Consider the following 20,774-nt stretch of genomic DNA (forward strand, 5'->3'; position numbering starts at 1 on the left):
CCCCTATACCCAATTTTCTATATAATATAGAAGATGAACTTGAAAATTAAAGCTAAAATTAGTTTTTATCATAATATTTTAGAAATTTTGTACGTTAATATTTGATAAAATTGCAAACTGACTAAGTGCACTATATCCAATTTCTTTCCATTAATTAGAACTTAAATACATGGAAAACCAATCAAATAGCCTGTTAAAAAGTATTTCGAGTTAATTATTTCAGTACAAAAATCAACTAAAGAAGTATAATATATTATAGAAATAACTGGAAATGTTGTTAAATTCAACAGATTTCATTTATAATAATAAATAATCTAATTTTTAAAATAATATTTTGATGCAATTACGAGTTTTTTAGCGAGACAACGTTGATCGTGAGATATAGAAGTTTTATATGTAGCTTAATTAGGCAGAGTTATGCAATAAAGAACGGGATGACGTTTACGAGTGTTTTAAGTTAGCCCTATATATATATATATATATATATGTATATATAGGGCTAACTTAAAACACTCGTAAACGTCATCCCATTCTTAACAATCATAACAACATATATATATATATATATATGTTGTTATGATTGTTAATGCTGTATTAGAAGCTAAAAGGACTAAATAAATTTGACTATAACATAATTTTTTAGGAAGAAGATGCATTGTATATCTGATGAAATACAAAAATGTTATTAATATAATTTCATTTTCTTTTAATGTCTATGATTTCCAACCAGTGGGTCTCCATCCTCTAGAGATGTTACGGATCGAAATTATTTTCTGGTAAATCGAATATAGTAACAGAAGTTATTAACTCTAATTAATATGATTTTATACGTCATAATGTCATTAAAATTATTGTATAATTTATAATACGTTAATGTATTTTTTAATTTATTTATAAAAACCTCTGAACAACATTGACAAGAACATAAAAAACGGCCGTCGTTCGGAAGTGGTTAACAGCTAAGATTAAATATTAGATATTAAAATCTGTTTCTAGTTTATTAGTTCTGTTTATGTCTATTCAACATACGAATTTGAAATCCATATAATACTATAAAGTAACAGAAAAAAATGTTATATTAAATTCTACAAAATCATAATATATATATATATATATATTTATTTATTTCACTAGAGAATAATTTAAACGGTACACGAAATATATGAAGTAATATGTTTTAGTTCACGGTATCTATAGCCAGATGGCCGAGGTGATAAACGTATTACACTGACGCTCTGGGGAGGATTCAAGCTCGATTGCAGGCTGTAATCTCCGAAATTTTCATGAGTAGCCCGAACTGGATGGATCAGGCCCTCATTCCTGACTATCTGGCCACCCTATTGCGTGCCCTGGCATACCCATTGCGTATAGAACGTACTGTACCTGTAAAGCTTTACAGGTTATTGTTTCGGCTTTTAGACATTTAGAATATTATTTACTAAACTGTTTTCTACCACATTCATTAATTTGAATCTTTATAGATTCGCAGTGTTGTTCTATATTGGGCATGCTGAAAGAGGCGTTGCCATGGTGTCCATTGATTTATAATTAATTGCAGCCATTTATTAATAAATAAATAAAATAAAGCCCACAATATTAAAATGACAATTATTTAGGAAATGTTAAAAAAATATTCGAGTAAAATAAATCACTTGTTTTACCATAATTATAAGAAAAATTAAATTATAATCTAAATACGAGTTTAAAAAAATAAAAGATTATAAAATTATATATCTATATATAGTCATTTAATTTTTACAATTGAAAATTCTAAATCAATTATATGTAAAATAAAACCTTAACAATATGCAAACAATAATAATTATTTGATGAAAAGTAAACACGTAAGACTGTTGAAAATTGTCCTTTTTTCAGTCTTGTCAAACAATAAACATACAAAAGAATACAAAATAAATTCTTCTATTGTTACAAACGTTTACTTGTGGACGGATCTTACACAATAAATTGTTGTAAAGTTTTCAGCCTTTATAAACATAATAACAGAAATGAGAAACTAAACAGGCGTAAATTAAAAAAAAAACAAATATTACTCTTCTAAATGATAATTAAATTGTTATTACTTTTTATTTTACATTTTTATATAAATAAAACGAATTAAAAGAGAAAAATTTAATATGCATCTTTTAGTATATTATACGATGTAAATTTTTACAGAAATTAAGCAAATTTATGAATATTAATTGCTTAATTTTTGCAAAATCTTAAATATAAAAAATGTATTTATTTAAATTAAAATTAAAGGATAAAAAAATTAAGTTTAAAGATTTTCTGCATAATTAAAAATAGTAAAAATTAAAACAAATCCTCTAAACTTTAGCAATTTAATTTAAAAACAATAATAAGACTATACTAAAACCCGGCTTACTACTGTTTATTTTGCTGCATTTACAATTTATAGATAAGTGGCTTAACAATTTTTTTTTCGTTAAAATTTAAAAAAAATATACAGATATATATAAATATTTAAATTTTGTATATATTTTTAATTCGTTTTAAGATTTAAGATGTAAAAAATTTGTAATAAAAATTGCTATCTGGAATATATAAATTGATAATTTAATACCCAATAAATCTGATAAATATTGATAAACATTTCAGTAAAATTGATATAAATTTTTGAGAATAATATTTAATATTTCCTTATTAAAATTAATCATAAAGTTATATTTTATATGCTCCCAGAAACCGAAGATAAATTAAGATCAATGTATTTAGTAGTCGTTTATCTATAATGAAATCTAGAAAGAATTTTGATAATACTGAAAAATTAAATTCTCTCTAAATGTTAATTCAAAATAAATTAAAATATAATGAAAAATATTTTAAAATTTCTTTAAAATTATATATAAAATATAATAAGATACTACTGATTTATCAGTTAATAAGATGAAACAGTCGTTCTTCTTTGTACAGTACAAAAAAAGTATTTAACTGATGTTGATAGATTTAAAGTTTCTGAGAATGTTTGCCTTTAATTCTCGTATAGTTTTGTGATTGGTTTCATACACGTTTCCTTTTAAATATCCCCTATAAAATTTACATCACTAATGTTTTATCATTTCAGTCGGGCCGATTTTAATTGGGATACCCTGTACTTGACTGTCCTGTGTACTGCATGGATATACCTAGAGCTTCAAAAACTTAATTATAACTGACCTTGTTCTGTATACAATCTAACCAATAAATATAGGCCTACTTTATTAATATTATTGAGTTTTATTAAAGCTATCTTCAGGAGTGAATGCCTCAAGAAACGTGCATTTACTCCTGAAAATCTGTTACTAAAATCTGTCATATATCTGATAAAGCTGTTAACTAAAATCTATTATTTTGTTATTCTTTGTATTCCTATCCCATTTTATGTATTGTGTTTTACTCACACTGGGTGGTGCACTATATCAATCATCATCATCACAATCAAGTAAATATAGTAAACTATTTTTATTAAATAATTTAATATACTAATCTGTTATTTACCAAACTTTCTAATTAATGTTAGATATGTTTTTACTTCAAAATTACATTTTAAACTAAAATTTCAATTGAAAATTAAATTAAAATTTAAAAAAAACTCATTAATTTAAGACTTTTTAAAGATGTAGTTGAAATTTTTCCAATGAGAAAGATCTAATTCATCATCTGCCTAAGTTAAACAGATAAAGAGATTCTTTTGAAAAGCTTTCTAAACCAATTTTGAGACGTTAAAATCACGTTTCTGCTATTATTCGTATAACATAAAAGCAGATCTTAAGGATAGAAAAGTAGTATTTAAAGAGTAAACGCGATAAAAACCTTTGGCACAGTGCACAAGAGTAACTTTTAATGAAGGTTTATCGTGTTTATTTCTTAACAATCATTTTTTTTTTCTCTTGCCAATATTGTTTGATCAAAAAGAAAGGCAGAGAATCTTTCATATCTGTTATTGCTTTTAACCTAAAGAGAAAATAGATTATGGCTTTTCTATTAATAAAAAAGAAATTCGATTTTGATTAAACAAAACGTTAATTTTTTCAGACTTTCCCGAAAGATGAACAGAATGAACTGATGATTGAATATGCATTATTTATTTTAACACATTAAATTAGTTCATAATTTAAAATTGTTCATTATTTTCAGAAATTTTCTGGTTAAAATTTCATCACCAGAAGTGTACGTCAATATAAGAACATTTAAAAAATTACTATTTAGAATAATAAAATCTTGACAATGACCCAACGAATAGAGAATTTAATATAAATGCTTAATCTCTCCAATAAAACAGAGTATAGTCAAGCTTAATTTTTTATTTATCACTCATAAAAATAGCATAAATTAATGCATAAAATAATTATTTTACTTATAAACTACATAAACAAAATTAATACACATTAAAAAAATCGTAAATATATAAAACTATCGTAAATTTCTTCTACTTTGTATAGGAGTTTAAGAGGAAAGAAAGCGAAGTAGATTTAATCAAATTATTATAACGATAAGAGAGAGAGAGTTAGTAAAATATTTGTGGGTCTAAGTAAGTATATGTATAGATACATACATATATATATATATACAAATTCATATATACAAGTGTATATCCGAACGTGTGTGGAAGTACATTTCTGCCGTACTCTTTAACGGCATAGACGATAGTACGTATCCTATATTTGAATAATTCATGAGGAAAAAATAAGTTGAGTCTTTTCCTTTCTCTGTGTGTCTCTAGCTGTTGACTTCATGAGATATTCATTTACTCGAATAGCGCCGTGACGATGTCCCGTAGGGATGTGTGAAGGATAGGAATCTGTTTTTTCCTTTTCTGAACGATAACTACTTCTATTGCCATGTGAAATACGGAACTAGATTGTAAGAAAAACAACAAGGCAGAAAATTTGAACGATTTGCTTGAATGCACAAGATCTTTACCTTAATATTACGAAGTGAGATTTGTAGACATAGGCCTATATTTGCATTAATGTCTCGCCTTTGTTTGTTTTCTCTTTGGATTTTTTTTTGTTTTGTTTAAATATCTAATGAAATCTTAAAAGTTCTACCGCGCTTTATCACTCATTTTATTCATCTATCGCTATTTAAAGTTCTCTTTACAATTAAAATAAAAAATTCAATTGAAATTAAGTTCATAATCTGGGTAAATAATGTAATATATAAAATACTGTTTTAAATGTTTTTTTTTTCGTTGCTTAAAATGTATTTTGTTATAATCAGTTTATAATTTGTGAATTATTTTAATGATATTTAAAGTAGAACTTGTCTATTTTTATATAAATTTAATAACATTTCATCTCAGAAGTCGAGAGAAGTCCACTTATGTTTTAGTGGCCTCCAGTTTATTAAAAAAGACCCCCCCCCAAAATACAGGTTGTAAAACTTTATATTTGAATTTTTAGCTCTTTTACATCACAATTTTGAAATTTATAGAGAATTTTCGTGGAAGAAATTCGGCTTTCATTTTGAGGGATGATATATAAATCCCATTCTTCACTACTATAATGTTATGGATAACTATTATAAGATTTTTAAAAATTATTTTGATAACGTTTACAAAAGTAAATTTTTAAGAATTTCAATTAATAAACAATGTTTTGCAAACTTTTTAAATTTTCATTAAAAAATAAAGGTTACAGTGACTAGAAGGATTTTCTAATTACATTTTATAAATAACAAATGGATTCAGATATGAGACTGCCCTTGGCATAGAGAGACACTCAAAATTTAGTATTTTATATAAAAAGCCCGATACAAAAATGATATAAATTAAATGATAAAAAAATCTGTTTATTTTATTTGTATATTTTTGACTTTTAGAGTGAGTAGGGTGCTCCAGATACTATTTCATCTCTCTCTGTAATCAATTATTAGACTATGTAATCAATATATTAACTAATTTTGGTGTTTAAATTAAAGAAATTCTCTCTTAAAATTATCAATTTTTTTTTTTCAAAATTTACGAATGTTTTTATATATTTTTTATTCATAAAATAAAAATATAATGAAAGAAGCACATTTCTTTATTAAACAATTCGATTTTTTTATCACCATATTAAAAAAATGGTAACTTATAATGAGTTTATTTTATGTAATTTATCTATTATAAATTTATAAGAAAATTTATAATTGATAAATTAAATTAAATTTAAAAAAGAATTAAACTTTTCAAATGCTCTAAATTAATTTTCGAAATAAACTTTATTTTTATCACATTTATCCCAACTTAAAGGGATTTTTAAACAAAAATTTTAAAAACATCTTTAAAAAATCCGTTTATTTGTATTATAAAGAACATAATTATTATTTCGATTTAAGAACAATAAAATTATTTCAGAATTTTTAAATATTTTTTTTATTTTTTACTAATTCTAACTCTTGAATTTACGAATTTTTAAAATAAATCAAGCTAGAACGTTCCATAGAACTTGTTGCTCCTATGTAAATGAATCCTTAAACAATTTGGTTTAACCTCGGAGTTAATCTTAGAGCCTCCTATACTGATCTTTTAGTATTAATACGCCATTAGCTATCCTCTGAAGAAGATTGCAAATCGCTCTTTATCATCCTTTCACTGTCCATTCATCCCATCTAAGATACTCCTCAATCCTATCTTCTTAGTGACAGTTCTACCCCTTATATATATATATATATAAACTAATATAATGCAATTATCTAGAAATAAACTCGAGGAAAAAATAATAAAAAAGAAATTTTCTTATAGAAATAAACACGTTAAATAATTCATTATCCGATTTCTTATTCAACCGATTCTGATCAAATAAAAATTAATTCCTATACTGAAATAAACGTATTAAATTTTAAAATTTCCTTAAGATTTTTTTTTCTCTATTTTTATTGAAAATAAATTATTTGTATATTGAAAAAGTTAATAAAGCATTTTAAAACACAATATTCTTTCTACACTTTAAAAAAAGAACAGAGGAAACAGGGGGAAAAAAACAGGAAGATAAATTTTAAAAAATGCACTCCTCTCTACCTTTTTTTTTTTCTACTTTTACTTGTTTTATCCTTTATTATCCTGAGAATTGATGTCAGAAAAAACTTGATACTGACAGGTGAACATGAAAATTATAATTATGTTGCCATCCAGATGTAGAAAACAAGTACTGAGTTTGTATTCACGAGGGGAAAAATTTGGTGAAATTTTAATGGTGAATCTTAGTTCTCTTCTACTTTAACAGATAGAAAAGAGACAGATGGTGAGTATAAAATAAATGGTTGTTATGTGAAGAAATGAAGCATCATGAGATCTGTGTGTTTTCTATTGCCAACTTTTTACTTTTATATTATTATTTTCTTTATGGCAAAATTTTCTTCCAAACAACTTAACGTTTAATTTAATTGTAACGCTAAATATTTAGGTAGTAAAATATATTAAATTTTTATATATTTATAATGCACGTATATATTTCTTTACGTAAAAAAGTTTTATTAAATTGAAAAATGTATAGATTAAAAAAAATAGAATAAAAAGTTCTTTTTTTTTAAATTTTTAATGGTAATAAATCTTTAAATTTAGAAAAAGAAATTTAATTTCATTTATTTCTTTTATAGTTATTTTATTATTGTTTTAATTGAAATGTTTTGAAAACTTTTTAGTTATTTTATCAAATTAAAAATTTTAATTAATATATTTTTCATTTTTAAAAATAAACTTTGATAGATTTTAATGGCTAATAATAATAATAATAATAATAATAATAATTGAATAATATTTATATAAGTTTTATATTAAAATTTTCAATTTTCATTAATTTTTTTATTAATAAAAGCTTAAAATTTTTGTTTATAACATTTAAAAATGTATATTAAAAAATAAACATAATAAAATTTCAATACTTTTATATTGATAATTAATAAGAGAATTTGTTTTTATTTACGTATATTTAATTTATTACTGATAATTTTTCAAATGTTAATTTGTAAGAATTTTAATTAAGAAACAATGTATTTGAATTTAACTACGTCATTCGTGTTAAAAAAAAAGAAATTTTAATTTGCATTTTTAATTAAATACAATTATTTAAATTGCAAAATTTTGTAAATTTTATTTAAAGCATTTAAAAAATAATTATTATAATAATAATCTAATTAATAAAATTATTTAAAAAATTACCGAAATAATTTTTCGTAATCATAACAGTAGTTAAGAAACCGGATTTATAAATCCACCCGCTTAAAATACACGTCGTACTTCATACTTTTTCCTCAAAAATTTTTCAAAAAAACAAAAAAATTTACTTAGAAAAATCTGTTACAGCTTGAGCTACAGCTTATTTCTTTAAGCTGCAGGTCAAGCTGAAGCGGCTTTAACTTAATCTCTAGCTCAAGCTGTTAAGTAAAAATGATGTAAAAACCTGTAAAACACTACTTTCAAGTTAATTTTCGTAGTTTATAATCGAAGTTTTGTAATATTTGAGAAGGAAACAAACAACTTTCGACATCCATTTTGAGGAGGTGATGCACAACTCCACTTCTCTACCATTAATTAACCTATATAATATAATTATATATACATATATCAATAAATATGATATGTATATATATATATATATATAAGGTTCTTTGTCTTTTCTACAATTAACGATTAGAACAAATAACTTTTAAGAATTTCTCTTCAGATAAGCTTGGTTTCGGGATTAAAGCTGTTAAATTATTTACTTACTGAACTGATAAGGGAAACTATTGTGAAGTTCTTTACAAAAGAACATAAAGTTTTCTCCAAGGAAATCCGATAAAAATACCCATTTTTGTTAATATACATTTTAAATGAAAAATGATAGCCATAACCAACTCTTAGAGTTTATTTTAAAGTTATTAATAAAGTATACAACTTTATGTTTTTTAAATTTATAAACTTACATTTGCATAGTTTATAATACTGAATAGTAAATAAATATACTTAAATTTGATTAGGAATGATCGATAATTATAATTATTATATTTTTAATATTTAATAATTTAAATTAAATTGTATTGTAGAATTATTTTTAAACTTTTTTAGTAGGAAAATTTATTTTATGCATTTTATACCTTAAATGTCATTATTTTTATTATGTTGAATACTCATAAATTCGAATGTTTATGAAGTTATGTGTAATAAATAAATTTAAATTTATATGTGGGTAATATATAATTAAAGTATTCAGTAAATATATTAGTGGCTAGTAAAATTAATATATGTTATAACATTATTACAATTAATTTAATTTGTAAAATTATAATACGTTTAAAATGATTAAGAAATGTGGAAATAATTTTTAAAATTTTATTCACCAACAATTTAATAAGAATAAAAACAATTATTAAATATATAATTAAGCTGATTAAATTAATCATCAGGATGACTCCAGGATCGTTCTACAGGGCTTAAAGATTCAAAAATCACAAGCAGGAGACAGTACCTACAACCGATATAATGGGGAGAACGTTCAAACTTACATTCATTCCTGTATCTTTGTGAATGTAGCCACTAGTACTGTGGTTGAAGAGTAAACAATTAGATATTGTATACAAATACGTCACACTGAAATGTTTTTTCAGTACTTAATTTATTTATTTATTAAGATAAGGAGAGACTAGGCTCCTACCTGGTTATACTACTTGACGTATGTAACTTCATTTAGCATGATAAACGTATCTGTCTCTTTGTTCTGTGAATCTACAAGCCTGTTGATGTTAGAGAATCCTGGAAAAATCCTGATATTTCTTTAATAAGATAACTTAATCTAATATCTATATTTGATATTTTCACGATCTTTTCTTCTTCCACTTTTGTTGATATGAAATCTCCGTTGTCTCTTCTCCGAAAAAGACAAGAGATGTTTTATTATTTATGAAGATTTTTTAAAGAATTCTGAATGTTTGGTGGCTCCTACAGTAAAAATATTTACAGAATTTTCTTACGAACGTAGGTTATTATTAATCGTACTGTACGTTATTGTTTTATATGCCATTCATCTTTATGCCGCTACAAGTTTGTGATCATCATACACGTTAAATTGCAGAGAAGAATGCGATACAAATGGAATAATTGAAATAAAATCTTTAACGAGAATGGTCTATTAAAAAGTTCTTTAACATATTCCATTATTATAAGAAGAATAACTTACAAAGCATAAGTGCGCGATAAAAGGTACAGTTCATTACATTCGTTTTGTCTAAATATTGAACAGTTCTACGTCAAATTGACGTCATTATCCTATTTTCCCATAAGAAAAACTGTAAAAATGACGTGAAATTGATGTAATAGTTATTATTATTTAGATAGAACGAATGTATCTCAAGTGTAACTTAAACTTAACTTATATAATTTAAGTGCCTTTTTTGTTAAAAATCTTAATCAACAATATATTGGAAAAGTGTAATAATATTTTAAAATATTAAATTACTTTCTAATTATAATATTTATTAATAATTTTATAATATAAAAAAAAACACTTAAAATATTAAAAAAAGCCTTTAATTCCGAACATCTTGTATAATAAATAATTACAATAAGTAATTAAAAAATAAATTAATCGTATTAATATTTATTATAATTAATTTCTATTATTAAATATTTATTTTAAATTACAAAAGTATTTATATTTTTAATTAACATTATACAAATAATAATTTATAATTACAAAATCCAGAAATATCTAATACTGAAGCAAGCCCATAAAAATTGTTTTCATGTCATATTTAACAGTAAAAATTATAATAAAATTTATAAAATTATTATAATAAAATATTATATTATTTGAAAAATAATACTTTTAAATTTAATTTAAAAAATAATATTTAATTCATTTTTTAAAATCCTGGACATAAGAATCGATATTATATTAAATATTAAAATCTAGTGCTTTAAACAGTATAAAATATAATCTATTATTTTTATTTATAATAATAATAATTCAAAAATAATTATTTGAATTTTACACAGTTCAAGAATTCAGTTAACAAGAATAACAAATTTAATATTTAAAAAAAGAAAGAGAAATTCCTTAAAAATCTTTTATTTTAAATTGGCATAAAATATAAAATAATTAGGTATAATTTTTATTTTATTTTAAATATTTATTTACATTAATTAAATAAAACAATTGTTTGTACGTCGGACAGATGACAGGTCCAATATTAAGTTTTTTAAATCAGTTATAAAGTAAAAAATTCAAATTATTTAAAAAAAAATTATTTATAATTGGCTTGTTAGTTGGATATTCTAATAAAAATCTGTAAAAAGTATTAATTTTTTTTTCAATTTATATATTTAAAAAATAAATATTTTTTTAAGGATTAAAAATTTTTAAAAAAATTGTAATAAATCTATCAATTTTTAATCATTACCATCTCAAATTAAGAAATGAAGACTTGTTCCTTAATAAAACATCTAATTAGCAACAATAAGCCATTCAGGATGAAGTTAAGAACTACTTAAGATGATGTTAAACGCCATTTTTCATTGCTTTGTCACATAACTTTACTTCTTTTAACGATCCTGCTTAATTTCCAGTGAATAAAAAAAAAATAATATATATATGTATATCCAGTAAATTAATATAATAAACAATAATTATTTCTCTCATTATCGTAATGTTAACGCTGTAATTATTTTTGTACGGCTAGAAAATATGAAGAAATGTATGAGGTGAAGATTCGTGTCGTGAAAAAGCAGCAATTTCAACAAGAATGAACTTAACGAACATCCTGAATCAAGGTACAATCATCAAAGTTATGTATTATTTATCACTTCATTCCGTTTTTTGTAAAGATTCCTTCGACTTAATAGAAGTCGCTTTCTTCCAAAGAAGATTTATCAACTCTGCACCCTTACAAAATAATTAATTTTTTTTTTTAATATATTATTTATTTATTTATTACTAAAACAATTTGGTAACGTCATTTAACTGCAGCAAATGTAGAGTGAATTTATAATATTAAATGCTTCTGTGGAAATTTTTCCCCCCTTTTTCTTTTAAGAGATAAAAGCATTGCGAGTTTAATTTTTTATTTTCTTGCATTGATGGATGAGAGATGTCATTTTTGCGATTCTCCTCATCTTTTCTATCTAGTAACTGATGGGTGTTAAGATAGATAACATCCCTTGGTTACAAATTGACTCGAATCTAGTATCTGCTCTATGTACTTTGGTATTTAACCCACGTCAGTTTAAAATGCATAACAAGATTAAAATCTATTTAATAGTTTAGATAGGAAATTATCAAGAAAACAACTGAATTATATGAAAATTCCAACTAATTACTCTAAATTAAACATTATGAAATACTTTAAAGGATAATTAATTTGTTGTTAGTCACTTTTTTAATTTATATAATTTTCTAAAACCTGTTTTAGTTTTTTTAAGACTATTTAAATTAATATAATTGCATGGAAATTAAATGATTAAACCTTTATATATTTAAAATTTTACTTTTTTTCCCTAAAATTCTCTAAAGTTTATACGAATAAAAAATTGATAATTTAATGCTCAAAACTCACAGAAATTTTCATTTTTTTTGGCAGTAAATTAACATAAATGTACAGTAATATTTCTTAAACATACTTTCTTGTTTTTAAAATTATACAATTGTTATGCAATTGTTTAATAAGTGTATTAATACTGGACGATGAGAGGAACACAATTAATAAAAACCTGTATCATTAACGTAAGCATCCTTTGCCAATTTAATGAGAAAATAATGTCTAAAATATTTCGAGAGCAGCGACGAGTGTACTTCTTTACCAATCATCATTAAAATAATTATATTTCCAACCAATCTTCGTTAAAATTTATTGCAGAAAACCTCCTGTAATTTTATAAAAACCATTTTTTTTAAATTTCATCATCGCTTCTCTCTTCTATAATTATTTTTTTATTTAACAAAGTTGAACAGTGTACAGTTACTTCACAGTTACGAAAAATTAATTCGTACCAAATATATTATTATAGAATAATAAAATGATTAAAATAATATATAAAAATGTGTAAAATTTATAATTTTTATTAATATTAAGTTAAAAAAATGGATAATTTGATCAAAAAGTCAGTTATAAATGGTTCAAGTTGGGATAATCAAGAGATTATCCTGTCCGTACATTATGAATATATATAGGATGATCTTCTGATCATCCTGTGTAATTAATAAAAGAATACAAACTACAAACGTATTTTATAAGTTAAATATTTTTCAATATATGCAAATTTTACAATGTTTTTAGTCTATAAAATTTGAAGAATCTACATACTAATTAAAATTTATACAGTAAAACCTGTGTAAGCCGGAATCGCACGGTACCGAATATATATATATATTTCGGTGTTGCAAGCTTCCGTTTTAAACAGGTTTTTCAACAGAAAAATCACTCCGTTACAAAGAATTTTTTCTGTTTAGACAGGTTTCGCTGTATTATTTACATATTTATCAATTCAAGAAATTCTGTAAATAAATTTTGTTTGATTAACGTAAAATTTAATTTAAAAAATCGAATAAATTTGACGTTTATTATTAAAATAAACTGGAAAACATCATTACAAAATGTTTATTTTTATGTAAATTTAAATGGAGACATGAATTTTATGAACGGCTTAAATAAATATAATTTAAATATTATAATAAATATGTTAGATTTTAAAATATTTAGCTCGATTTATATTATGTAATATTAAAAAAACCGAGTAGAAATTTATTAAAAAAGCATATAAACAAGATTTATTCATGTTTCCATTTTTTATAAGTTAGCTTTTATCTAGATTAATTTTTATTTATTATTATTATTTTACGGTGAAGTAATAAAATTAAAATTATTGTATATATATATATATATTTTTTTATAAAGATAAAGTAGCAATTACTATTACTCATCCTCATTTATTTGTAACGTTTTACAATAAATAAGGTGGAAGTCAAACGCAATATGACGTGACGATGCTGCTACACTAACTATGTGTTGTTTACGTTATCCAAATGTTGCTATAAATGCCGGAACGAGAAATATAGTACGATTGGGTGCGTACGTATGTCTGTGTGTGCTAAGTTAATGGTGGAAGCTAACAGACTTAAGCCAAATTCCTGATCTAATTAACTAACTCCCAAACCAATAGTTCTAACGTGTCTGTATCAGTGGGTGTAAAACGAGAGTGGCTACGATGTATATTAGTGGACACATCAACTACGATGGCACATCTCATCTGATATCACGCAAATTGTTCATTAAAAGCGACATGCGACGATGAACAACAACATCAACATAGATTATATATTCCTATAGAAATGCACTGTCTTTTGAATATTCTACAGATTTAACACTTACAAAATTAGTCTGAATATCCAGCTAAATATTAAGATGATGCTTGGAAGTCAATTCATACGCAAGATGCTAAGGTTTTACGGATCTAAACACCGTTGTAATTGGATGACAACGATGAAAAATGTAAACTTTTTGTTAAGAATTTATCGAAATTAGCTTAAAAATTAGTTATAGAATCGAGAAAATGTTATATTCTTGTTCATTTTATTTACAGAAATATAAATATTACGTGTCTTCTATTAAAGAGATAAATAGTTCTTCATTACAGGGAAGAGTTTATTAATGAGATTTTCTTGTGAGAATTTAAAAAAAATATATAAATTAAATTAATAAACTTATTATATTCTAACCAACATAAGGTGTAATTCCTTATTATATATTTTTATCTGTTTACTTCTCTCTACGACAGGAAAATTAGTGTTATCCTATCTTTTAATCGAATGCAAATCTCTTAATACTCATTCGAAAATAAAATTTCTTATAAATATTATAATTTTTTAATATTGTGAAACGAAATACATTTTATTTTATTTTATTTATTCTTTAAAATCTGGTCTAATATAAGTCGTAAAAGTGTTTCGTCTCGAGTTTCGTGTCATGCCCAGGGCAATAAGTCTATTAAGTTATACTGAATTTTATGAAAACCTCGATAAGTATAATTTATGATTTTATATACTTAATGCTTCTTTTATGACTTAAATTTCCCTCGAAAAACACAAGCTTTTAACAGTTTTTATTAAAATATTTTAATGTAAAGTAGATTTTAAAATACTCAATGGAAGAATATCGTGAAACAAACTTACATTTTAAGTACATTTTTTTGGAGAATTTTATTAGAATTTATTGTAATTCGGAAATTGATAGAAATTAGAAGTTGTGTTTTGATAGAAATATATTTTTTTTCTCGTGTTTTTTACAAGCGAATTTTTAATATTTTCAAATCTTAAACGATTAGAATGGTAAATTCTTTTTGCATTTTCAAACTTTTTAATAATATAATATTAAGAAAGTTGTTAAAAGTAAAAGGGGAAAGTTTATTACTCACCTCTCAAACCAGTGTCATATTAGGAGTTAGGAGGCAACGAATCTGCCATTTAGCCAAGTTGATTGAGTCAGAGGATGTTGTGATCCGTAGCTTGGTGTGGTGCAGAGAAGCCCACAAACATTGTTACCCTTAATAAATACAGTTAGAGAGAACCATTCGCCGGTTATAACCACCTGTTAGTTCCTGATTTGTTAAAATAAAGTCGGTTAAGTTGCGTGCACTGCTATCTCGTGAGAAATTTATGAACTATTTCATTCATTTTGACGTGAATAAAATTATGTTGATCTGTTAATGAAGAAAATTAGTTGAATCAATAGACAGATAAAATGAAGATTAAGGAAGTAATTCGGCTGGCTAATTAAACAATTTAATTTCTGTTCAGAAACTGGAAGTCTTTAGTTGACTTATTCACTTTTTTTCTTCCTTTTTCCTAAATTGATAATCGATGCCAGACCTTGTTTTCATTAATTTATCTACTTTCTTATTAAAATTCGTTATTTTATGTATTTATTTATTAAAGTAATTTCTTAATATAATTTGTCTTTCGTATGGAAAAGTTTTCACGTCATTCCAATTTCCTCTCGTTGGAGGAAAAGGAACCTTGATGGAGATGGAACAGCTTCTTCCTGGCATTTAAAAGAAGTTGGACGTGTTGTCCATGTGTGATATATTTTAAGGTCTTCTAGAGTCAAAAGTGATCTTCCCCCCATTGAAAATTGGAATGTAGTCTTTTTTATGGATGAGGAGGATCTCTTCTCCAAGTAAAATATGGATAGAGATAAGCAAGATATCTTTTTTCAAGTAAAATATAGATAAAGACGAATAAAAACTCTTCCTTTAGGAAAATATGGATAGGGATGAAGAGCCTCTTTTGCTTCAAATAAAATATAAATAAGAATAAATAGTTGTCTTTCTAGTAAAGGCAGCGTGATAGGATCACACGCTGTTAATGACAAGTGACAAATTTTATTAAATTTATTCATTTATTTAAGAAGTTATACATATTCAAATAAAGCCATATTATATATCAATTTTTAAATATATTTGTTTATTAAATTATACATTGTAATCAAGATTTTGTACTCATTTTATTCAAGAAAGTAAAGGTAATGTTTTTCTTTCACAAAGAAATTAAATTATATTTTTTAAACGTGTCGCCATAAAATTTTACGATGAATATTTAATAGAAAAATCTTCTGTAAAATATTAATAACGGAATATTTTTATATCGATATTTAGAAAAGGTACTGTACAAGGGGTAAAAGCATAACGACATCTGTTGTGTATCGTTGTTACCATTTGAATTTTATAAATAATTTTAGCGAATTTTTATATAGAATTGTACGTTTATTTAATTAAAAAATCACAAAAATTATTTACTATTTTAATAGAACTTTTATTAAGAATTAAAATTCAAATAAAGAATCATTTTTACATGCATTTTTTTTTTTTAGTTTTACTGAAGCGACATTTTTGATAAAATATTACTTTTGAATTAATTTAAACATTAAAAATTAAATATATTTTAAAGTTTTAAATAAATATTGCATTTAAAAATATTACATTTATCTAATTAATAAAATGATAAACATTTGTAGATTTACATGTTTTTTTTCAGATTAAAATCAGAATTTAATCTTATTTATTGAATATTAAGAAATTAATTTATTATAAAATTTTCGAAAATTATAATTATAGATTATTATATAATTGACAACATTTATAAAAATATATATATAAGCGAATGTTTATGAATTTAAGCTATTTTAATTAATAAATTATTACAAAATTTACTTTAATCTAAATTTTATAATTATGATAATAAATGGATTATATTATTTTTAATAAAAAAATTTCCATGAAAATGAATGGAAAAAAAAAGGAAAAAGGACATTTTTCTTTTCATTCCTTGAAGCAATTCATAATGCACCTACGATGCAATTGCTTACAACGAAGAAAGTTTTGTTTAATTTCGGCCGAGTGACAACATTGAAGGAAAGAAGGTACGCAAGAATTAATGTAACAACCTAAAATAAATAATTACAGAGTAAAAATACAACATTAATATTTACACACTTATTAGAAAACAGCACTTACCTACTGATGAAAGAACAGTTATGTACAGAGAACTTTCCTTATCAGTTATATCTACTAGAGAAAAATTAAATTAATCATTAATATATTTGTATTATTAATTATTTAAACACTTGTAAAATAAAAAAAATTAACAATTAAAATTAGTATCTAAAGTAATAAATTATGCAAAACGATAATTAAAAATACATTGAAGTTCTTCTTCGGGAACTGACTTCTTAGTCCACCAAGCTGTATTAAACATTTAAAAATGCATAAGTTGTATAATTTAAAACAGTTATAGATACATTTAAAAACATTTTTCTTAATATTTATTTATTAAAAATACATCTTACTGTTTCGTTTATCCATACTTTCCTTCCAGTTTGAAGAAACAAGTGCTAAGCTATCTTCAGAGAGTGCTGATGAAAAGCAAAATTTAAAAATTTATTATAAGAGTAATTTAAGATAAAAATAACTTAAAAATAATAAATACAATAAACAGATTTTACCCGAATTCAACGATAGAAAAACATTTAAGAAGAGTGCAAAAGATGTCAACACATTAAGATTATCCATTGAGAAAAAATTCCTTATAAAAGCTATGGTTTTCTGTATCCTGAATAAAAAGTAGATTTATAAATGTCTTTGCAAGCTTAAAAAATAATCAAAATTAATTATAACATTTGTTTAAATTGAGAAGAATGTTGATTTGAAATTTAAAAAGAAATGGATACGACTTTTTTTTGTGTGTATAATAGAATAATATATATAATGAGAATTATAAAGAAATGATCTTTCTTACCTGAGTAGATGGAAAGAGGAAATGAACAATGGCCCGATAGAGGACTAGATTCTTTATATACAAAGCCATCGTCTAAGTAGGAAGTCAGATTGTCTTCTCGGTAAGTGCAATTAATCCCTGTTAGCGAGATGGGATCAGTTGGAATTCCCTTCTATTTGAATATTTAATAATTCTTGATTGGAAATTTTTCTTGTTTGGACTTCCTGCTAGTTTGTATTAATTAATGTCTGTCGAAAATAGCAATGACTTAATTCCTTTCTTTCTTAGCTATTTTCTTATGATTGTGTTCAAATAATTTTCTCGTTAGAATAACTTAAAATAACCCCAGAGTATCAAATTAAAGATACGTCTAAATTTATAAATGAATCCTTTATCCTATGCACTCACCCTCATTGGTTGATAGAATAATATTTTCCAGCTATAAAATTTAATTTCACTAAACATATTTTAATTTAAAGATTTTATTGTACTTTGTAACAAATTTAGAAAAATCCTTATACACCTCATATGCAAATACTGTATACATAACATACAAACAAACCGTAAAGACTATATACAAAATCAATATTAAATAATTGAGATCGCAGCATTATAAAGATAACTTACAAATGAAGTTTCAAAGATGAACTGGTTCCTAATTAAAGGAATTTATATTAATCTTTAGGCTAGGAACCTATCTAGAGAAGTGGAGATAGGGAACAAACAAGGCTTTTATTGCTAACAGGACTCATTATTTCTTTAAAACAATGTTTATATTTTAATATCTTTACAATTAATTTTCAATTTTATTAAATTTTTATGTTATCTAAGTTTATTTAACGAATTGAAAATCGACCCTCTAAGATTTAATTTTGGATATGTCTTAGCTTTAGGCACAAAATGCCAAATTATTGATAGATAAAGTCTAAAATCGTAAATAAATTTAAAGAGTAAGGAATTTAGATTCTCTAAATTCCTTACTCTTTAAATTTCCTCTAAATTTCCTCTAAAAACAATCAGAAAAAACCTTAAGAGATATTTTAAATTAATTTATAAATTATTTACTTGTTAAAATTTTACATAAAATTAAACAGGTTTTGGATAATTATTGGCTGAATTGGTGTGAAATAGCATTATTTGATAGTATTAGGAGCTATTTGTGCAACTTATAACTGTTACTGAAGTAATTTTTTATTTAATCTTTCCTCCCAGACGGCACTAAGAGGACTTTTCAGTTATATTCATCATATGTTTGGCCAGATCCATAATAGGGAGCGGTGGGATAATAAGGGACGAGCCTTACATATACGGAATTAATTAATTGGTTTATCGGATCAGAACAGAAGAACGATCAAGAAGTGGGAATGCCTCCTGGGAGGACTTATGGGAAACTGACCCTATTTAATGTTAGACACTTGAATAAAACCCAGAAAACTCCACGTAGTCAATCCGTTGGTCAGGTACAAACCCGTGACTAACTATCAGTGTTTAGTGGCTTTATTCGGAATAGCTCATTCTAAAAGATTTCGGACCAGAACTCGAACTATGGTCTCCCAGGAAGGCAGGTTAATTAATGCCTTTAGGTCTCAACCAAAGACATATAACTACTACACCCCGAATCGGATAAAAGTTAACGTGAAAACTAGCGCCAAAGAAACTAGGCACCGCCATGACAGTCTAAGGCAAAAAGTTCATATGCCGTGGACAGATTGTTGTGTACCGACTTACGGTAGCTATTTCTGGCGTAATTGTTATTTATTTAGACTAGAGTGTGCGGAAGTTGTCACAGGAGCATAACTGAATTAATGTGCATTTAATTATGTAGGTGTAAAAAAGAATTCGCTATCACGTTATCGGTAAGTTAGATATAGATCTAGTAGCTCTGATACTATATCATCAGTTGGCGATCAAAATCTCGTAACTTTTTCTGAAGAAACATTAAACTTTCTTCAGAAGTCCGTTATTATCCTAAGTTAATTATTATTGTTTTTTTAATGTATTGAACTAGGTCTTACGAGAGTTTTACGGATCACAGAAAATGTGTTTCGTTATCCACTAATGCTGTAATTCAAATTATAGCAAATATTGAAGTTACGAGGAAACCAAGCAATACTAGTGTTCTTTGCAGTCGGCACTTTAAACCTAACTTTTTCTACACACAGAACGGATACACCCATTTGCATGAAATACTTCGGTTCCTACAAAGTTTGATTTTCCCCAGCATCTACAGAGACAGCCAATAGTGCCACGAAGACTACTAAAACGAATATCTTTGGCTAACATAAGTGATGATACACAACGAATTGATAATACCTATGATGAGCGGAGTGTGCAGCAGTAAGATGAATCTCAAATGCCTGATCCATCGCATCAGATAATCAAGCTCTCGTGGTGTTTCTGTAAGACAAATATACACCAAACTTGTTTATTTTAAAGGTCAATAAATTAAGTTTATTGATGGGTTACTGCATTTGAAAATATATATACAAATCGAGGAGCGTCTCGTATATATTTCTTGTATTTTTTATTCCTTAATTTGGCTAAATGTTC

The 20,774-nt window shown here is 24.7% G+C and overlaps 1 long non-coding RNA gene and 1 pseudogene across 1 annotated transcript in view; both read right to left on the bottom strand.

The window, feature by feature from the left end:
• Positions 1-15,501, bottom strand: part of LOC136984847 (uncharacterized) — a 59,626-nt gene extending 44,125 nt beyond the window's left edge. The window contains exon 1 of the long non-coding RNA XR_010882252.1: positions 15,368-15,501. This is a non-coding gene — a long non-coding RNA (uncharacterized lncRNA). The remainder of the gene's footprint in view (positions 1-15,367) is intronic.
• A 663-nt stretch (positions 15,502-16,164) lies between these two features.
• Positions 16,165-18,412, bottom strand: LOC136984855 (uncharacterized; annotated as a pseudogene).
• Positions 18,413-20,774: the final 2,362 nt, after the last annotated feature.

The sequence above is a fragment of the Centruroides vittatus genome, unplaced genomic scaffold, assembly GCF_030686945.1.
Source record: "Centruroides vittatus isolate TY-2023 unplaced genomic scaffold, ASM3068694v2 contig_934, whole genome shotgun sequence".
Taxonomy (NCBI): Eukaryota; Metazoa; Arthropoda; class Arachnida; order Scorpiones; family Buthidae; genus Centruroides; species Centruroides vittatus.